Source organism: Adiantum capillus-veneris, chromosome 2 (genome assembly GCF_014529385.1).
Source record: "Adiantum capillus-veneris isolate H3 chromosome 2, ASM1452938v2, whole genome shotgun sequence".
Classification (NCBI taxonomy): Eukaryota; Viridiplantae; Streptophyta; class Polypodiopsida; order Polypodiales; family Pteridaceae; genus Adiantum; species Adiantum capillus-veneris.
This window is the reverse complement of record NC_140932.1, coordinates 116358464-116381597: the sequence shown is the minus strand read 5'-3', so window position 1 is coordinate 116381597 and position 23134 is coordinate 116358464. Positions and strand designations below refer to the sequence as shown.

At 43.7% G+C, this 23134-nt stretch overlaps 1 pseudogene; it reads left to right on the top strand.

Moving 5' to 3' along the window:
- Positions 1 to 7144: 7144 nt before the first annotated feature.
- Positions 7145 to 23134, top strand: part of LOC147463438 (uncharacterized) — a 36988-nt pseudogene continuing 20998 nt past the window's right edge.

Below are 23134 nucleotides of genomic sequence, written 5' to 3'. Positions count from 1 at the left end.
GGCAAGTCGAAAACTCAGAATTTTCAATCAAAAGATGTGAGCGCGAGTAGAAAAGAGCGTTATACACCATGGAAGGTACTTAGAGAGCCAGAGCTTTTACAACACGGATCAAAATTGTTCAAATACAATATTTGTGGCTTTAAGAGATCTCTCTCTCATCCTCGCATAACTCAGCATAACTTCCTATATCTATATAGAGCTCTCCGTTTAAACACATATCCTCTGTTTCATTTTGTAGCTCCTCTGCATGCACCCCATATAGAGTAGTAGCATCTTGATGCTCGTCTGGCACCACCGCAGCGGCTTCTGATTGAGCATCTTCTCTGATCTCCTCCATTGATGTCGTTGTGATTGGCACATGGTAGTCTTCATACGTCCTTGCACTACGAGGGGCTACCTCTATGACGTACCACCAGTTTGATGTAGACTTTGTAGGATGAAATACTACCTGCCAGAGCCACATAACTTACATGAGAGCTTTCAAGCACATAACTTGTAAAAGGGGGATGTTAACTATTTACATACTTACTTGTTCACAATGCTCAGGTAGTACGAAAGTGTCTCTTAGGTCAGTCCATTTCTTAGTAGAATCCACCTCAAGAAAACCAGACTCTCCTCTACGCACAGTAGCGTTGCGACCCTCCATGATTATCTTGAACCATTGCACGTCGAACAAGTCGACAAAAAATCCTCTGTAATCGATCCTCAAAATCTCTTGCAGCGTGCCGAAGTAAGTGAGTTCCGCCACCACAGGATCTGCATCAGAGGAACGTCGTCGACTAGACTGTTCAAATTTTGCCATGATTCCACAATCTTGAGTAAAACGCTTTTTGTCGATTCGTTCCACCCTAAAATGTCGACCTTTACACCATGCTGCTGTGTATGACTTATACTACAACGAACAAAGATTATGAGTGGCCGTTCAAACGTTTATAAATAAAGTCACTTGCTAGTCGTACATTGCAAACTTACCTTGGTCGCGCAACCCCGAGAGTACTCCCACTCTTCTTCAGTCACTTCGTCACCGCATTGTTGTGCGCTTTTCAATTGGTTGTGCAACCATCTTAAGCTCATGAAGGTTGGTAGGCTCTCCAGAACCGCTGGATAGTGCATCGGTGGTCGTCTTCCCCGTCTCCACTCGATTCGTGCCCTTTGTCGCTCTTGCTTTGCATCCTCATATTGTGAAATCCACTTTTGCATCACTGGATTGTGAAGCATGCAAAATCGGTTGATTTTAGCCTCTAGATCTTCCGTCATCTTCTTCTCAACACCGAGATTGCACATGACAATCCCAGATATGCGCTCATCATCTATGGTTCGCCATAGCGTGTCCCGGGATTTATCAAATCCGTCTAGCCACTCTCCAATGTACACTAGGGACTCTGATACCAACCAACCTTCTGCCATGCTACCCTCCGGACGTGCCTTTTGACGCACATATCCCTTAAGCGTTTTCATGAAACGCTCTAAGAAGAACATCCATCTGGAATGAACTGTGCCAGCTATTTCCACCTCATCAACTATGTGAACAAGAAGATGCACCTGAATGGTTAGCATTGTAGTAGGAAAATGTTTCTCAAACATGCACACAAGCTCCGCAGCATTTAGTTTGGCGAATGGTATGGAGTCTACGTTGATCTCCTTTTGTGAGATCCATTGCACCAGCTTTGCAAGTTTGTAGATTGTGTTACGGATGTCGAGAGACAAACATCCCTCAATGGCAACCGGTAAAATAAACTGTAAAGTATGTGCAGCAATGATATTAAAGTCCACATTTTATGCAATGATATTAAAGTCCACTATGAACGTACCTGACACATTTTATGCCAATCGTGTGACTTCAAACCGGTAAGCTTTCCTTCTTTAGTGAAACACGTTCGGAGCGAGTGCATTACGCCAGTGGGGGTCCGCAAAGATCGAATGGCCTCTTTTACTTTGCGTTCTTGGGCTCCTGTGAAAATCCATGGTGCTTTAGGGAGTTTTATCGATCCATCAGACGCTGTTTGCGGCCAATATTGCTCCATACGATCCACATTTCTAAGGTCAACTCTGGCTCCCAAAGTATCTTTCTTGCCGGTCAAATGGTCCCATAGTAGATTACCCACATTCTTGAATATGTGCATTGGATCGAGCAAGTGATTGATCATGAGTCGGGGCCAGTATGGTAACTCGTACCATAGAGATAGTCTCTTCATCCCTGGAGGCAATCCGTCATCGCACATCTCCTTCTGCTCTAACCATGCTTGTGCAGACATCCTTGGTGGCTCTCTTCCCAAAAAGCCGTCGCGTAACACATGATTCTCTGGAAGATACGCTTGATGACCTTCGTAGATTTGCCTCTTCAGTGAGGGTGCCCTACGTGCATTCAGTCTAGGTCCACATGTGACACATGCTCTATATCCGCTTGTTTGAAGCCCTGCATGTATACACATGATAATAGATCAACTATGGGAAAAAACAATATTTACAGTGTCTGAGTGAGGAGTGTCAATAGATCACCTGAGCATTCTGTTAGCCCGGGATAGTCATGCATGGTCCACATTAGAATGCCTCTGATCAAAGCATTCCGTCGTCCTGTGTGTCGGCTCATATCCACCACCTCTATGCCAGTCCACAATTGTTGTAGCTCTTCCAATAGTGGACGAAGATACACATCCATATTCCCCACTTTATATCGCCCTGGCACAATCAAGCTTAGCCATAGGTGCCCCTTCTTCGTAGTCAACCACGGGGGAATGTTGTAGTTGACGATGACAATGGGCCATACACTGTAAGATGTTGATCTTTGACCAAATGGATTTACGCCATCCATAGCCAGGCCTAAGCGCAAATTTCGAGCTTCCCTGGCAAAATCCGACCATGTTCCATCTATATGTTTCCAGGCTGCGCAATCTGCAGGAATTCGTAGCACACCATCCGAAGATTTATTCTCCTCATGCCAGAGAGAAGAAAAAGAGAGAGAGAGAGAGAGAGAGAGAGAGAGAGAGAGAGAGAGAGAGAGAGAGAGTGAGGGAGAGTGTGTGTGTGTGTGTGTGTGTGGAGAAGAAAAAGAGAGAGAGAGAGAGAGAGAGAGAGAGAGAGAGAGAGAGAGAGAGAGAGAGAGAGTGAGGGAGAGCGTTACCTGCTCCTTGCTTGAGGGCGCCGAAAAACTCAGATCTGAGATCTGAGTTTTTGGGCGCGCTCGGTTATTTTTTTACACCAGTCGGCGTCGCTATGAGCGTCGCTATAAGCGTCGCTGTGTGAGCGTCGCTAATATGAAGAGCCTCTTGTAGTATAAATTCATGCAAGAGGGAAATGCTCACTCTTGCATGGGGGGAGATTGCACCCAGTGTCTGTGTATTCTTCTCTCCTCTCCTCTTTTCTCTCTCGCCGTGCTGGCGTAGCACTCCACTCTAGGAGGTGCGCCTACACGTGCTCTTTTGCTCTATCTTGCTCTCAGTCTCTCTCTGTTCGCATATGTCATGGTTTATGTTCTATGCGAATTGCCAGGTATGCAGATTTGTCATTTTATGCTAGATATTGTGTTATCTTGCGTATTTTGTAGGGCAACCATGTTTCCGTCTATAGCAGAGCTCTCCATGAGCTGGCACTCTTGGTAGGCCATTTCCTTCATACAAGGCTTCATCTGAGCCTTCCTCATCATTCGAGATAGGGTCATTGTCTGGCAAAGTTTATAAAACATGGTATTTACAACTTGGATCATGTGGTAAATAATGCATCTATTCCAACCGTACCATGTATGCAACCATTGCAAAAACAAGCCAAATGTCTAGTGGCTAGTGCTACAGAATCTTGAGGGGTATAGCCACGGATGCCATGCAAAGTCCTAAATTTGGGATAGGTTGACAATGTTAGGTAAAGACGGTGTGCCTCATCATGTTTTTCCCGTGACCTCCGGCCAGTGTCCGGCCGCCCATTTTTATCTCCTTATTCTTTATACATACACAGAATAAGGAGCTCTCACTTATTCTCACATTGTGCTCATACAATGAGATTTGGAAGCTCTACCCCACATCCCTGTGTCATGCTCTCTCTCCCTCTCTCCATCTTCGCTGCACACTTGCATGCCTACAATCCATTCCTTCACAATTGGTATCAGAGCTTGGTCGAGGAGGCGACGTAGATGCGGATCCGTAGCGTTGTGGTCGTAGCAGCTGTTGGTGAGTAACCACCAGATCTATACTCATGGAAGCTTGAGGGACATTCCCAAGCTTGAGAGGAGGGTGTATTGCAAGTGTGTATGCTTTTTTGCAGCCATACTTGCAGGAAGAATGTAGATTTTCATATCGTAGATCATTTTTCGGGCTCCAAAACAGTGTTTTTTGTGTAACTTTTGCATATGGAATGCGATTTATGCAAGGTTAGGGTGTAACCTGAGGTTTTGACATGCTCTGAACGTAATGGTGATGTCCATTTGGACTGATTTTGACCTCTAAAATTTCAGCAGCAGCAGCTGTTTATTGTGTGTCGAGGATTCCACACATGGTTTGCTCTCGGATTGAGAGTGGTATTGGCTACAAGTTTGCTCACATATGGGAGGCATTATGTGGTTTGATGCTCATGGAGACTCATGTGATTGTAGTTTGAGCTCGGCAATGTATACCTCGAGCATGTTTTTTGGCAGTCACAGGTAGAGCAGGTATTTGTGTACTAGATTTGCAGGTGTTTGCAATGATGTATGCAAAAAAGCGTGGAGATTGGCGCATGCATTTGGAGTGCGGTTTGATGCACTTTGGTTGCTCATGGTTTTGAAAGTGCAATCACTTTGGCTATTGGTTTTGTAGCCGTTTTATGTGCATCATTGGTGCGATCGAGATTGTGATTGCTTGTAGCACTCAAGATTTGTGTGTAGTGTTTTTCCTTTTGGGTGGTGCATCGCGGGCATGTTTCGCTCTGCATTCTTTGTCTTGAGCTGTGAGTTCTCGGCCATTTGGATCTTCCAGTTTTGACTCCCAGCTACACGTTGAGTCTAGTACTCCCACAGGTGTTGCCATTTGCAGTTGAGGACATCTTTTGCAGTGTTTTGTCTTGCATACTGGCTACGACACAACAGGTGTCTTGAGATTTTGCTTTGTGTATGCTTTTGTGGGATAGTGGCTGGAGTTTACTTGCCATAGTTTGTGATTGATCTTAGCTCTCACATTCACAGGCTTACAGGCAGGTTTGAGGATCATTTGCCCGGGAAGGTCACCTAATAAAAATGTAACCTATCACATGAGTTCAACAGAAGGGTATTTAAAGTTCTTGAAACTTACAGAAATTTATATTCAGAAGGATATTATTTTTTCAAATCTAGAAAAAACTTACAGATTTTAAAAGAAAAGAGTACATTATATTATTAACAAAATTCACATATAAGGGGTTTTACAAATATGTCTTGAACGCACGTGATATGGTAGTTTTACACATAGTGAATCCCCCGAGATCATTTGTGAGCTGTCCGTTTATGATAATATCTTGGCAGCAATGGTGGGCATCGAGTATGCAACTGTCACAAAGCAAGAGTGTGTACTATTACAGTTGGACCTGCTGGATAAGGCTTATGATAGAATAACATGGACATATATAGAAGCCATCATGGAAGCTTTGGGCTTTGGGCCGCACCTATGTTGTCTGGTAAGTGTACTGGGTTTTGAAGCCAATCACATCTCCTATTCAACGATAGAATTGTGGGCTCTTTTGAGGTCAAAAGTTCTATTAAGCAGGGATGCCCTATGGCCCCCCTGCTGTTCTCCAGGAAAAGGAGATTTCCAATGCGCAGAGGACTCATGATGCTCGAGGGAAAGCCCATGTGGTTGAGCAACTAGCGGTGTCCAATGATCCAAAGCAGCTTGCTTTAGCTGGACAGGAACCGTTTGTGAATGGTCAAGGGAGTAATGAACACGCTATATATGCGTCAGAACCTTCCATTACCTACCTATGTATGGCTCAAATGTAAGCTAATTTAGGATGCAGTTATGACCTGTTTCTTCAATTATTTGAGAGCTGATTTTGGGGCTGATTTATAGCCATATGTTTCAATCATACACGAGCCTGTGTTACTCTACAAGGACAGTTCTTGCTACTCTAGACAGTGGTTGAATTTTAACTCGCACTTTTACACAGGTTGTGTATGCTACGGTTTTCTGGCACATTCTTCATTCATTGACACATTTTGGCATCAGTTTTTCACTCACATATGTATGTCATTTGTGGCGCCGTTGAGTAATACTCCGGCTAGGGGTGTTTGGCTCAGTGTATGACTTTGTGAGGTGATTTCGGACGAGTACATTCTCAGATTGGCCATTTGGGCATTTGTTGTTGTCTCCATTGTGATTTACTATTGAGTTTTTTGCTCCAGCTACAGAGGAGACTGCCAAAATTTTGCCAGATATGTATGCATATTGCAGAGGCTAGTGAGCTTGACCGTTTGCTCACCTTCTTTGCTTGAGACAGTGGTTTACTCTTGGGTGGGAGAGTCTTGTGATCTCGAGCATTGTTTGCTATATTTTTGGCATGGATATGGAGATGCTTTAGGTTAGAGGCGGTTCTCGCTCACGATGGCGACTGACATGTTAGCACTGCGACCACGATGGGCATATTAGGCGTCGTTCCTTCAGGCGTATGAGGCAACGAAAGAGGCAGATGCATGGTGCTACTATGAGGACAGATGCTAGAGAGTATGCATGTAACGGACATGTCACTTTTGAGTCTAGCTTGCCTTCAGACTACTACTTGTGTCTTGGGATAGCACATTGTCTACTCGTTTTCTACTAGACAAGCATGTAGTTTTCCACGTGACGCCTCGTCCTGATTTGTTTTGCTCTTTCTCAAGTGAGAGACTTGGTTGTGTGTAGTTTGCTGATGGTTCAACATATGACATAGAGGGTACTGGAGATGTATGCATGTCTTTACCTAGCGGTGCATTGCTTACACTGTGAGATGTACGTTATGTGTACCAGGACTCAACCAAAGTCTCATTTTAGTGCGTCAATTGTACAGTAGTAGAAACTGTGTATTGCTTGGAGAGTGGTCATTTCAGATGCATAGGGGATCATTGGTGATAGCCAAAGGTGCTAGGAGTGGTCTGGTATACCCTTTGCATATTTTTGACACACGAGGCGGTGTAGTCTCTGTGTATTTGGAGCCATGTTTGGAGCGAGAGATGAGGCATGTCTCTTTTGTAGATGTGCTGCGTGAAGAGCAGGTTGTGTATTTGTCTTGTGGTCACGTTTACGTAGACAATGGTATCTCTATGGATGCACAACTTGGTCAGTCATTAGTTAAGGTGACATCAATTGATCCAGAGACCGATGCATTGTTCTATGATGCGTCTGATACATTTGAGGGCGACAATGTCCTTCAAACAGCTGTATGTGATTGCAGTGGTGATGTTTTTTTAATTTTGCAGTCATTCTCAACAGATATGCCTTTGTCAGACGATGCTGACATGGTGATGCATAGTCAGGTGGTTCTGGATGAGGATGCATATGGCACTGAGGTTGCTGTTGATATGGATAGGTTGGCACACATAATGCAACTTTCAACGGCTTTTGGGTCTCTCATGTCTGACCTTTTGGTCTCGAGACCTGATCTTGCGTATGCGGTTGGTGCATTTGCAGTGGGAGTTGTCAGTTGTGCTATGACTGACACTGTCATTGTGCAATGTGGAGCCATGCAGGCCGTCACTCGATACCTACATCAGGAGTGTCATCGTGGCTCTAGCCCTAGTGGTATGCATGTTGCATTTCCACTATAGCATGCACTCACATGTATGGAGTGAGCTAGTGAGCATAGGTTGAGAGTCGTCTTCTCTCCCTCTTGTATATACTAGTTGTAGGCTAGTCTTCTAGCCACTTACACTACAACAAAAAAACGTGTTATCGACATAGATATCGACGCTGCCCATCGCTATGCGCATCGCTATCCGTGTCGCTGTGAAACCAGTCGCTATTAGCGACGCGAATAGCGAAGCACATAGCGATGACCATAGCAAAAAACATTTTTCTTGGACAGAGGGCAGGTAGCCTGGCGTGTGCCCAGTTAAAAGATGGACACAGCCACAGCCAGACTTCCTGCCCTCTGCCCAAGAAAGCGAGCAGCACCAAAATATCAACCATGCTCCCGAGCGCAAAAATTTCGGTAGAGTTCCATTTGTTTTTACATAAACTTTTTTTAAAAAACCATATCATGTATACGCCTCCTACATGCTATCCATGTAGGATCTCACATGAGATTTAAGGCCAATGAAAGACAACCGTACCAACTGAAAAGCATAGCCATAACTTAAAAGCATAACCATAAATTAAAACCATAACTTAAAACCATAACCGGCTATAACCACTTTGATCAAAACCATAATGCAGATAACCATAACCATAAACAAAATTAACAATAACCATAAGCATAACCAGAAAGAGAAACAATAATTGTCTATACAATGACAATGACAATAATCATAACCATAAGGGAAACAATAACTGTCTGAACACTAACTATTTGTACAAAAAAGAGACATAGAAGCGTGTCTGTGTCTCACAAAGCATATAGATGAAATCTGGTCCACTAATGACTAGGCATCGCAACCTGCGCATAGGACAACTCACAAAATTAGTATTGATATTACTTCACATATACTGACTTAATTAAATCAACTCATACATATTAACGTCTCACCTCAAGCGATCAGCGAGACTATAAGGCCTCCCAGTCTACAGGCTCTCCTGAAGCTTCAAGATCATTCAGTACTTCATAGATACCTCTGCGATATCCATCTGACTCCTCCTCGCGTGATGGAGCTCGATGCATCGCAAGATTCTATGTTTATACAAAAATCAAAGTAATAAGAATACATGATTCATCGCGTTTTAAAAAACGTCATAGTTAAGATTGGATTAGAAACTCACAAACTCATAGCGAAAGGTGTCGAAGCCTCCGCTGCCAAGATGAGATGTCCCCCTAGTCATCTGTCGTACCTGCGCGGCCTCACGTTGCTGTCTGAACCGCATGGCCGCTGTCCGATCATCCTCGTTGATCTGCAGCCACGTCTCGTGTGGGATGCCCGAAGGCTTCGGCGAGCCGGTCCTGAAAGCCTTCCGAGCTGCATCTCGTCGATGTTTGATGGTGTCCCGTGCAACACCCTTGATCCACTGCGCCGAAACAACGGAAGAACCCGGAGCAGGCTGGTACTCTCTCAGGATGGTCTCCACTATGTAAGTGACTTTTTCCTTTTCTTGGAAGTTTTGTTTGACCAGCTGCATTGGTGAAAGGCCACAGCTCTGGCATCTTTCCAACCGACTGCAAATCATCTCGGGAAGCTCGATTGTCTTTCATTCCCATGATTGTCTTCCAGAGAAGCTCTCCCACATTCTTGAATATATGCATTGGATCCAGCAAATGGTTAATTAGTAGATCACCCCAGTACGGCAACGTATGGAGAATGGACAAACGTTTCATTCCTGGAACAGGTTGCCCCTCATGTTGCTCCCATCGGCGACGCCACTCTTGTACATGCATAGGATGACATTCGACGCGACCAAGATGGCCTTCGCGCAAGTGATGGCCATCTGGAAGATAACGGTGGTGGCCTTGATAAATTGTCTTTCGAAGAGAGTTAGAATAGCGCACATCCAAAGACTGCCCGCAAATTGGACATGCATTGTATCCCGAAGTTGTTATTCCTACATATATCAAAGCATGAATCAGGCCAAGGCAAAGGGCTTGCGAATAGCGAGAATTTTGTAAATCAATAACCATTACCAGAAGCTTCTCAGTATCCTGGCCAATCATGCATAGTCCACATAAGAAGTCTATGGATCCTTGCATGCTATTGTCCTACTGGTTCAACCGCATCTGCTATGTCGATCCCATGCCATAACTCCTGGAGATCGTCAACTAGTGGAGCTAGATAAACATCCATGTTTTTTTCTTTGAACTTACCAGGTACAATCAAGCTTAAAATCAAATGACCCTTCTTGATAGCAAGCCACGACGGGAGGTTGTAATTGATAAGGCACACAGGCCAAGTGCTCCATGACGAGCTTCTCAAGCCAAATGGATTGACTCCATCCATTTCCATGCCCAAACGAAAATTGCGTGGTTCACTCTTAAAATGTGGCCATGTATCTTCAATGTGCCTCCAAGCCTTCGAATCAGCGGGAACCCTAAATGTTGCGTCAGTGGATCTATTCGTAGAATGCCACCGCATCAACTTTTCAATGGAACCACAACGAAACATGATTTTTATTCTAGGAATAATAGGGAAATTCCGCAACACTTTAGCTGGCACTGTCTCGCCAACTGCATCTTGTTTGTAGCGCATTGCTCCGCACTTAGGACACGACAGACAATCTATGAATTCATTGCAAAAAAGAATGCAATCATTTGGACATGCATGAATCTTGTTGTAGTCCAAGCCAACTGAGGCCAGAAGTTGCTTTGCGTCTGGCCTGGAGGGGGGCATTTCATTGCCAGCCGGGAGAAGTTGCTCCCGCAATAACCTGTTTAAGCCACATTAAATTAAAATTAAAGCTCTTCGAGCACATCACCGTTGCAATCGGAAAATCTCTTTTGTAAATTACGTACCTAAATAAAGCAGTGACGCTTGCATCTGACCACCCGTACACTAACTGAAGATTCAAAAACGCCAGACAAGTACGAAGCACAGATATTTTGGCGCCTTCATAGATTGGTTGACGTGTCAACTTTCTCAACATGTCTTCAGGAGATAGGCGCACGGCTTCTGGTGCTGCTTCGTTCGCGTTCTCCTCGCTTGTCTGGAAGAAGGCATCCAACATCTCCTCCATGCCGTCGTCTTCTGTCTGTAAGCCCTTTTCTGCTTCCATCCGTGGCTCTATATTGGTCGAACCTTCACGCATAATCTTTTTTCTCTCTCTCTCTCTCTCTCAGATGTAGGTGCTATGTTGCGGAAATCAATGCTCGTTCCGTAGGAGTCGTATCGCAGATTCTGTACGGTTTCTTTAGCACACTCTCCGTACTTGTGCACATGCTCATTACATATCCTACGCTTGCGCAGGATTTGATACTTGCAGAGCGTGCACGAGCATGCAATCTTTTCCTCCATGTTAGTTGATGACGTTGCCATCTACAATGATTATGAATGTTGTTTTAATATATATATATATATATATATATATACTCCTCACAATGTAAACTACCTCGCATTCTCTAGTCTTGCCCAATCTCCGTACACCTCGGTCCAGAGGTGTACGGAGATCAGGACCACCGGGTCAAAATCTCGTCTTTATTGGTCAAATCCTATATGGGTAGACACATACGTGCACTCTTAGGTGTACATGGCAATGCATGTAGCAGGCAAAATCCCTTTGCCTCTTTTAGTTCCATAGTTTCTTCTCTGTCTACGTACTCTATCTCTTGTTCTTTCTCTCTCGATCTCGCTCTCGCTATCTCTCTTTCTCTCTCGATCTCGCTCTCGCTATCTCTCTTTCTCTATTTTCCTATCTCTCTCTATTTCTCTATTTTCCTATTTCTCTGCCATAACTCCTGGAGCTTCACTTCCCTATCTCTCTCTCTCTCTCTCTCTCTCTCTCTCTCTCTCTCTCTCTCTCTCTATATATATATATATATATATATATATATATATATATATATATATATATATATATATATATATATATATAACTCTCTTTGTCAATCTCTCTATTTCCTCTCTCTCTCTCTCTCTCTCTCTCTCTCTCTCTCTCTCTCTCTCTCTCTCTCTCTCTCTCTCTCTCTCTCTCTCTACTTCCCTATCTCTCTAATGATCGAACGAGCGACTGATCTAGGGAGATCTACACGCCCACAACTGCGGAGGACTACACAACATCGACATAGGTTGCATCAGAGGATCTAGCTAGGTCACTTTGGCTCGACATGTACAACGTCCGGTCAGAGTACTGACCATGGAGGAGATCTACCTATCCGAACTAGCTCGTTTAGCCGTTTAGTCCACACCCAACAGTTTAGGATTCCATAATATTTTATTTTGTCATCTTCTTACTCTGACTTTGTATCAGATCCATCACATTGTAACTTTCTTGTCTCATGTCTCATAGGTCACTTTGGCCTTTCGAAGACGTTAATATAACATTTCATTTCATTTCTCTCTTTAATTTTTTTTCTTTAGTTTTAATTTCCTAAGCATACATTAATTCTCTCTCTCTCTCTCTCTCTCTCTCTCTCTCTCTCTTTGATTACCTACACACACACACACACACATTTCTCTCTCTCTCTCTCTCTCTCTCTCTCTCTCTCTCTCTCTCTCTCTCTCTCTCTCTCTTTCCTACACACACACACACACACACACATTTCTCTCTCTCTCTCTCTCTCTCTCTCTCTCTCTCTCTCTCCTACACACACACACACCTCTCTCTCTCTCTCTCTTTCCTACACACACACACACCGCTCTCTCTCTCTCTCTCTCTCTCTCTCTCTCTCTCTCTCTCTCTCTCTCTCTCTCTCTCTCTCTCTCTCTCTCTTTTTCCTACACACACACACACACACACACACACACACACACACACACACGATGTAGAGGTAGAGAGAGAGAGAGAGGGGTTAGGGAGGGTGGAGATGGACATAATACCTACGCAGCAGGTTTCAGCCAAGACCCGAGCATGCGAAAATGGCCCCTGCGCACGGGTTTCGCTTTTTTCCCCCAATTTTTTTGGCGTCGATATACGCGTGGCAAATAAAGCCTTTCCACGCGTATATCGACGCACATTGCGACGCGTATAGCGACGCCCGCTAATGTCGTCGATATACGCGTGGAAAGGCATGGCCGTCGATATAGGCGCATCGATATCTTCATTTAGTGTTGTAGTGTTATCGGCACACAACCTTTAGTGGGAGAATGTTAGGTAAAGGCGGTGTGCCTCACCATGCTTTGCCCGTGACCGTCAGCCACTGTCCGATCGCCCACATTTATCTCCTTGTATAAAGAATAAGGAGCTCTCACTTATTCTCACATGTGCTCATACAATGAGATTTGGGAGCTCCACCCCACATCCATGTGTTGTGCTTTCCCCCTCTCTCTCTCTTGCACTCTCTCCATCTTCGTTGCACACAAGTATGCCTACAATCCATTCATTCACAGACAGTTCCATTTTACCTCCCCATCCATCTCTCCTACTTTGACCTCCCAAAGATCAACACACACAATGTCTCTCTATTTTTAATCATAACAAGCATCCGCACCCTCAGATAGGTTGGCTTTATAATAAGCAACCGTGTTAGAGGCACACTTTAATGAAAGACTACCTGCCTTTAACTATTTGTGAGTTAGCGTTCTCTTCACCACAGTCCTTGATCCATCATGTTCTCTCTTGCCATGTCCCGATGCTGAGAAGAAATGGCTCATTTATCATACCTGCATACCTAGCTACAAAGTAGAAAGGATTGCATGCATTCAATTGAAGCAGGACCATCTGACCACACCTAGTGATTTGATTGATATGCCTTACTCCTTCAATAGATAAGGTATCATGAACTCTATGATCTAAAATGAAAAAGTGGACATTTCTAATGATGTCACTAGCCTTCCTAATATAGGTATAGATAGTTTTGATGATGTTGCCAGCCTTCTTAATATAGGTTTTGTGAATAAGTATTGTAACTTGAGTGGAATGCCAATGCATAGACAGGATTGCATTATGCTATTTGAAGGAGTAGTTCTCTGCAAAGTTGATCACAGATACAACCATCTCATCAAGGAAGCTATGAATACACATACACTCTTTAAACTACTATGATTGCCAACAAGCAACATAGTTGTGAGTAATGAAAATTCTCAGTGTGGATTTTAAAAGTGCAAGAACTCCCATGTTCACATTTCCTTGTTTAGAAGATCATTCCCCTTCCTTGTGTTACCTTGCTTGTCTTTACTCTCCACATATGCAAATACCTTTACTGTAATGGGACAACCCTTCCTTTCTTTTCTCTAGAGGATAGCAAACCATTTTCTTGACTCTACAATTTTTGCATTGCCCTATCAAGCACAATCTATTATGGAAGGTCTCCTATCAAGCACAATCTATTGCCCTATCAAGCACAATCTATTATGGAAGGTCTCCTCCTCTTGCTTTGAACAGACCACTGACTCCCATAGTTGGGTGATGCCAATGAAAGTATGTACTACAAAGGAGCATACACCACTAGAACCATCTTTAACACAAATATGACAATCACATCTACATTTGCCAACATGGAGGCCAAAATTTTGGGAATGCATGTGATTGAGTCAATATTTCAAAAAATACATCTTCATATGATATTCATAGCAACATGTATATATATCCTTCAGCCGACGGATGAAGAAAGGATTTAAATACTCAAAAGAATGCAAGTAAATTTTGCACTCTGGAGGGCTTTGAATCTGCAAAACAACTCAACCTGTAAATAATCAAGTCCAATAATTAGAACCGCACATGCCTTAAGATATGACATCAGCTACATAAACATTGAATTGAACCCTTCATGTATGCCATTTAGTAGGAAGTAAACAATATGCCAGTTAGCATGGCGTGTGTGCTAGTTACCATGGTCAATAATGCTAGTTAGCATGGAGTGCATGCTAGTAAGCATACATGTGTATGCAAGTAAGCATGCATGGCCCATATGTTAGTTCACATGGACTGTAGGCTATCAAGCATGAACAATATGCTAGTTAGCATGGAGTGTATGCTACCAAGCATGGCCCATTTGCTACTGAGCATGGCATGTAGGCTATCAAGCATGAACAATAGCTAGTTAGCATGGAGTGTATGCTAGCTAGCATAGCTCATATGCTATTAATCATGGAGTGTATGCTACTAAGCATGGCATGTATGCTACCAAGAATGGCCCATATGCTAGTTAGCATGGTATGTAAGCTACTAAGCATAATGTATATACTACTTAGTTGGGATGCATACTAGATAGCATAGCCCATATGCTATAAACCATGGACTTTACTCTAGTAATCATGGTATGTATCCTAGTAACCATGGCATGTATGCTACTTATCATGGCCCATATGCTGGCTAGTATGGCATATAAGGCCAATTATAGTGTATATGCTAGTTACCATGGCTTTCATGTTATTGAGCATATTGTATATGCTAATAATTAATGGGGAATATGGTAGCAATAGCAAACACAAGGTAGTTATAATATATCATGTGTGATCAATAGAAACAACTATGCTAAATATCATCTCCTCTATGTCCTTAGAAAAGCACAATTGGTATACATGTGGCTCATCGAGTATATGAATAGAGTGTTTGTTGTGGTTGTGCCTCCCCAATGTTTTTCTACAAACATCTTGGATCTGACTTGGATTTCAAAAGGAATAAACTAGTTCCTTCAACTCCTTAGATATGGAGTTGCCATGTTGTTGCTTCCCACATGCCACCAATGAGGTTAAGATAGGACCATGATCTGAGGTAGCTTGGACACTAGACCTTGCCCTATATAAGGATGGCTTTGCCAAGACCTACATAACCCTTACCGCCTTAGCCATGGGCAAGTCTTCAAATGATTTCATCCACATTTCCAAAGTACTTTTCTTAAGAAACATCCCATCTTTGTTTGAGGGCTGCTTAATTAAGAATTTCCAATGTGTTGCAGATATTCGCTAATAGAGTTGCTTGCACATGTTGCTCCTCACTCAAGGTTCTATCAAGTATTCCGAGTGTTGCTAGATGCTCCAAAATTCAATTAAGGATCTCACACTTTGTTGGAAATAGGGTTGTAAGGAAACACACACAGCTTGGAGAAGAAGAAGAATCTCAAGGCACACAATAGAGAGTAGTATTGCTTAGTGCACAATGGAAAGATAGATTATCCCTAGAACCAAGAATGGTGGATGTATATACAATGCACGGGAAAAAAAACCTCCTAGTAAGGGGAAAAATGTCATGGCGGTCCTAAGTATGTTCACACACATCACTACCACATATGTATGGTAACAAATCCTCCCTAGGAGTGATGCGGTGAATGACATAGAGTATAGGGAAGTGCCATCCCCTCAGAGCGTGATCAGACCACAAAGGGGAGTAAGCCCAAAGCTTTGCAAAAAGCTTCTAAATTCTCATGCGACAATGCCTTTGTGAAAATATATGCACACTTGTCCTATGTTGGCACATAAGACAAGTTAATCTCTCTTGTTGAGAGTCTCTCTTTAACATAGTTGTAATGCACCTCAATGTGCTTTGTGCAAACATGGAAAATTGGGTTCCTCACAACTGCCTATGCACTCTGACTATTAGTGTAGGTGATGTTGGCAGTGTCCTATCTAACAGCCAAATCATCCATAAGGCGTCTGAGCCATACACACTCAACCGTAGATGTGAAGATTTCCCTATACTCAGCCTCACAAGTGGAAGTGTCCACAATAGGTTGCTTCTTCATTAGCCACAATATGCATGAACTATCGAGCATGAAATAAAAAACACTCGTGGGCACTCGTGTGTCATAACAATCAACCCAATCTAAGTCCAAAAAGGCATGTAATTAAATCTACGGCAATGATCCCCCTTGGGATAAAACAAGCCAAGATGTAAAGTGCCACTCAAGTAGCAAACACCCTCTTGAGAGCCTATCGATGTTTAGACCCTGGGCTATGCATAAATCTGTTGACATGTGAGACTGCAAATCAATGAGAGGTAATGTTCTTTTTAGCACCTCTATCAAAATACCACACATGTGAATCTGCAGCAACTGGCATACATCCATCATGGAGAGAAGAACATGCACTTCTACATGAAAATCGCTATTTTTGAAAGAAAGTGATTTTTATATTTTCAATTTTTTAATTTAATTTTGTGTCACAAAGCTATGTAAGCATCTAAAATGCATGATCAAGAAGTTCATGTGAAGTTTTATAGAAGTTATCCTCAAACTACTAAAAACTGGCATGAGCCACTTTTGTGGCTCAGTGACGCAATAGTGTTAAAATTCACACTCTCTCAAAGTGAGACTGAATTGGCGTCCGAAGAGTGATGGTGTAGGGAATGGTCACCTGGTGACCATTCCCTGCAATGCCTGCTCCCCCATGGCTCCGGTCGCCACGAGGTCACTGCACCCACGAGGTCACATGCAACCGGGACCATCACTGCACCCACGAGGTCACATGCAGCCGGGAGCCATGGGGGAGCAGGCATTGCAGGGAATGGTCACCAGGTGACCATTCTCGGCCATCAAGAGTCGCGGGGGGGGGGGGGGGGGGGGGGGGGAATAGGCATGTGACAGAGGCAGATGACAGTGATACGCGGCCTCCAGGATTGTAAACCTCAGTCCCACTGCCTGCGTCAGTCAGGAGGTCGCTGCCTAGTGCTGAGGTGGAGGAAGGTTGTTGGTCAAAGCACAATTGTGGTATGTTTTATTACTTGCGCTGACTTGCATTGCAATCATTGGAGCAGACAGATGATTAATTCGGAGCCCTGAGTTGTCAAGCAATCATCCGCAATGATTGGAGGAGGCAGTCAAAGATTCTGAGTACTCAGTATATTGGCGAACAGTTTGTCAACTTTGCCTTTGCATTTCTGAGTGCTGAGTTGTCATGCATCCAACAGTCCCCACGGTAGTGGTAGTTATGTACAGCAATGGAGGCCGGATGGACGGTCAGGATGACGAGCCACCTGACCCACGACCTTGACGGAGTAGGGTCGCTTAGCAATGGAGTAGCTCAGGCTGTCTGAGCATGAGGCATGGATACTGAAAGCAGCAAGGAGCGAGCACGAGGAGCGGGCTTAGCTGAGCTTAGGGTGTCAGTGAGGGCGTGAGGCAAACTGCAGTCTAGTGGCTCCCCCGCCTTGACCTCTGGTTGGTAGTTCCTGCTTTGCTCGCGGTACTGGGCTTGATGGTGGTCTTAGGTTTTCCTTGCTTCGCGCTTCATGGTGGCGATTATAATCGGTTCTCAGCTTGGATGTGATAGCGATCTCAGCGCCTTCGCAAGCATCACGGTGCTTTTTGGCATTTAGAATCACTTGTTGGTTTGTGACCTTGGGTCAGGCAGCGGTTTTTTGGGCTTGGTATTGGTTGGCAACACGTCCCTTTCACAAGGCTAAAAAGAAAAAGAAAAAGTGAAAAGAGCCACATATTTCAATGACATCATCATCTTGCTTTTTAGCTGTGGCATTTGAAGGTGTGAGGGGGGGTTGTCACCTCTTTCTACGACATGATCCCAATGTGGATATGCTTGAAGCTCATCTACATAGGAAATACTGGATCCTAGTAGCCCAATACTCCACTCAACATGGGTGCAAACTTTGTGTCCATAGAGAAGGGCAAGAAAAGAGCCAATGAAGCCAGTGCAAACGTTTCCAATCTTGAAAAAAATTTAAAACCATCTTTTTTTGGTGTTCATACCCTAGCTAAGGAGATTCTGATCATACTCAGTCACAACAAGGTTGAGGAGGTCGACTTCAACCCTGAGTGAGCGTTAACGAGCTTAGAGTCCTGTTGTGCTCACTCGGTGGTCCTCTATTTTATGGGCCGTCGAATGTCAACCCAAGGCTGGAGTGGACAACAATGGCGACTAATGATAGTAATGTGATTTGTTATTTTATAGCGATGGGCAAAGACTTCTATGTAGCAGTGTGCCTCCGAGCAAACTGTTCAGCGTCTGGTTATTAGATGAGGTATTTGGGGGGCATCCTACTTTGAGTATGCAATGCCATGGACGCCTGAGTTCTGTCTGAACGAAGAGTTTGTGGACTATTGCACAGTGTGGGTCACACTCAAGAGCCTGCCTCTGTGACCATGTGGACTCCATTACTGCTATGATGGGCCATTTGCTATTCATTCCAAAGCTACTCAACTACAATAGATTTGTCATTTTCACTTATTGATACTCTTAGTTTAACTCTTGTTATATATTTTGCAGATGTTCATCCCTCTTCTTATGAGCAATGGGAGCCTGTGGAGTGCATAATAGGCCTCTTCCTTGTCGTTCATGCCCACATTGGTTCTCTACAGTATTCAGGGAGAAACAACAAAATCTTGGCTAATGAAGGAATATTTTTCTATGACCACTTCTACCAACTCTGCCTAGGGATCGAATAAGTATGGCATGTTGGTGAAAGTGCCTCTACCAACCGACTGGAACACTGTGGACTGGCCAGTTCCTGAGGGAAGAATGGTGGAGGCAATGCGAAGTAAGCTCTACAAGGATATACAGAGGTCTCTACGTAGCTCTATTCCCACCAAACTGGTTAGAATTGCAAACTTTTGTCCTGCTGCATTGTTCATAGAGTTGTTTCATAACTACAATATACGTGTTATGAAAACTATGTTCATGTGCAAGTCATTTCAGCAGTCATCCTGTGACAAACTTCTTGATAGGGGATGGTATGTAAAGGAAGAGATTGGCATACGGTGTGAGGTCGTGCTTGACACTCTAGTTGTCAAGTACATGATTGCAAGCCAATCACTGTTAGTCTCCTTTTGGTATATGCGATCACAAATGCTCAGAGGTAAGTACATTCCTATGGACTACGTTTCTGCAGGTTTGGAAGATAATCGTGTTGTGAATGTGGAAGTGTTTGATAAAGAGCATGGCCTAATGTTGGTGGTTACAATAAGGGAGCTATGTAGTCTTCTACAGTTGCGGCATGACATAATTGAAAAGTCGATGGACATGGATTTCTTTTTTCCTAGCTAGCCGTAAGCTGATGCGGCGTAGGGAGAAAGATATTTTGTGCAAAGAGTTGGATGGTCACGTTGAAATAGTGTCAATGTAACAGAGATTCTTGTGAACCCAAGTGTATATGAGTGACTTTCAATACATGAAGTTTTTTTGAACTCATTTGTCAATTGTGATCTGTGAATATAAGTGTTTTTGAAATACATTTCTTTAGCCATTACCACATCTCTCTCTCTCTCTCTCTCTCTCTCTCTCTCTCTCTCTCAATGTAAGGCAACACAAAGACATGATAGAAGAGTCATCTTAATTCATTAGAACGTACAAACTCGTCCGTAAACAATGGACTGAGATACAATTTTTGTAAATTGTAAGTATGGAATCAAAATGTCTTCAAGGTAAAAATCAAAGGTATGCCCTTCAAAAGAGGGTGGTGAGATAGTTGTTCCTAGTTGATTTAGGTCTCCCTTTTCAGGAGTATCATCAATCAGTAGTGTATTATTTTCACCAAAGGGTACATCGATTTGGCTGAACGCGCGGTTTGTACAAAAGATGTAAGTTGGGTTTTTTAGGGTGGTAGTGGCCCTCGATGGTAACGCATATTCTCTGATCATACAAAAAGGCAAAATCTGCCGTATCAGCACCAGATACACCGCAAAATATTCTAACTAGTGGCAACAAGTTTTGCCTTTACATTGAAGACCATACGGCAACTATGAACTGCGGACGAAGAAACTAAATAAATTCTTTTGTTCCTGGACGAACCACAACTCGAGAAGTACCCATCCGAAATGTTTGCAAATCCTAATTGTAGGTGTCTGTTATACCCAGAGGCACACGCATCAGCAGCAATCCATTGATGTCCAAGATAATCAACCTCTGCAAAAGTTGACAAGTACATATAAGTAGTTAGAAGCTGAACATATTTTGCCATACTTGAATAGGCATTACCGGAACAACCGTATCTACAGGTAGCAAGGGTCCATACTGGGTCTCTATAGTGTTGTTGTCGTTGTTGCTATCCTCTGCTTTTGCTTCGTCGTCGTAGTCATCGTTCTCATCTTCATCAAGGGTCTCCTCCATGGCTCTTTCTGCCTCATCCAGGGTTTCCTCCAAGGTCTTTTCCTCACCCTCCGTTGGCGGGCTTGCCTCATCCATATCCTTTTGGGGCTCCTCCATTGGCCGGATTGCCTCATCCATAGGCCTGCTTTCCTCATCCATGCTTGCTTGCATTTGGGGCTCCTCCTGAGACTGGCTTGCCTCATCCAGGATTTCCTCCATGGTCTTTTTTGTCTCCTCTACTGGCGTACTTGCCTCTTTCATTGTCTCCTCCATAAGCCCCTCTGCTTGTACACTAGCACCTTGCATATCCTCGTTTGGCCTTTCTGCATCCTCCGCCCTTTCATTTTTGGCTGGTATGACCCCCTCGGCCCGTTGTGGTTCCACTGTGTCTGATGCAGGGGCTTGTGTTGGTGGCTCGTCACGTATTGTCATATAGATTGTGCGGTCGTCCAAGCAGCTATCTTCAGCTTCTCTGGGGTTCGACATAGTGAGCAGGTGTTGTATTAGACTTGCCTGATATCTTTGCAAATAATCATATGTGTAGTTTTCCACAGCACTCTGCAAAATTGAAAGACCACACAGTGAGAAGTGACTGAATGCATTGCCAAATGGTTACCTTAGTCATGAAAGGTTGTAATGCAAAGTAGCTTTGCAGGACATATTCTGCATGGAGAAGACATCTCCAGCCGCAAGAAGTTGCATCGGTTTGATTTGGTACAGACACATCTTTGATTGGGGCCTTGTATAGTTCGTACCTTCCACATAGCTTGCCATAAGCAAGCAATAATCTCTTTACACAACTGCATAAAGGAGTATCAGGATGTTAGCTTGAGGCTTTCAAATTTACATGGATATCCATAAGAAACACTTTCTGATACATAACACTTACAACCTAATTTCAGGGTGGGTTCCTTTTATTGAATTGAACACCCACACTGCTGGTTGGTCAACATCAAGGCATATGATACTCCAGTGATGGTTGTTCTCATAAGGAAAGATGATGACAGTTACTTCCAGCATAGCAGAGTGGAGAAACCAACTTTTGAATGTGCCAGATGGACTGTTCTTTTGTCTAATAATCATAGACATTTGTGGATCAAGAAGAAACGCCTCTGTGTGGGTGTGCGGTGGAAGTTGACTTTTGATCAAACTTCAAGGAGTGTACCTGATTTAGTACACCTATCATTTGAGTTTTCAAAGTTAGCAAAATATTAAAACTTACTTAAGACAAACGTAGATAATTGTATTTGATATCTGAGCATCTAGATCCAGCAATATATTAACGTCCACTGTATCCAGAGCTAGCTTTCTGGCTCCATCTATAAATGGTATCTTTGCAACCAAACCATCCTTCATTGAAAGTAGAGTATCTTTCTTGCTGGCATCTATGGATCGGGTCACATTGCATTCCCTTTGCCTATGGGACTCCACTGCTGCTTTCGTTTTCTCCTTAAGTTCTGCTTCCCTTATGTCTTCTATTTGGCGAGCAACCGTCTCTACCCTTGCTCATGTATTAACATCATGTGTGACATCTACAACTATGACTTGTGGCAATAGTTCAGGGGGGTATAAAAAAATTTCCCTCATTTTCTTATCCTTGCAGTCATTGGGTACCAAAAGTTTGTCATACCTCCACCTTACCCTTTTTAGTGTCTCGCTGTCTTTGTCCATTACAGACACCCTATGGGCATGGGCTGCTACAATGGTCATGTCACTGAAGTATTCAAGCAGTAAGTCCTCTACTGCTTCCTGTAGAGCCATCAGTGCAACCACTTTCCACCTTTTAGTGCCCCAAGTCGCTTCCTCACAAATGGACCTCACCATCCTCTAGAAGGGTAGCTTTGGTATGCACAAATCAACACATTTCTGCGCCTTCCTGATTTATCTGAAAAGTCCCATGCAGCTCTGTAACTTCTTCATCCTTGGACCTTTCAAAATCTTACTTGGTTTTCCAGGTCTCTTCTTTGGGGTTGCAGATTTGCTACTTGCCTTAGCTGCTAACCTTGGTCCCTTGCCCCCCTTTCTTGCAGTGGCCTTTGTTCTAGCCATTCCACTGTATACAAATAGAAGAGTATCTCTCTCTCTCTCTCTCTCTCTCTCTCTCTCTCTCTCCCCTTCCCCCCCTGTCTCCACATATTTCTCCCTCTCCCTATAACACACACACACACACACAAACTCTCTCTCTCTCTCTCTCTCTCTCTCTCTCTCTCTCTCTCTCTCTCTCTCTCTCTCTCTCTCTCTCTCTCTCTCTCTCTCTCTATGAGAGATCGTGGTGTTTACCGCGGGCCATTACCGCAAAACAAGAGAGAGGAATTTAAAATGAGGAGAGAGAATCCTTTTGATACTGAAGCGGCACTTCACCGCAAATATTACCGCGTAAATTTCCGCGATTATTGCCGCTCACATTACCGCTAAGACAGGCTGGAACCCCTTCCCCCTCCCTCTCCCGTGGGT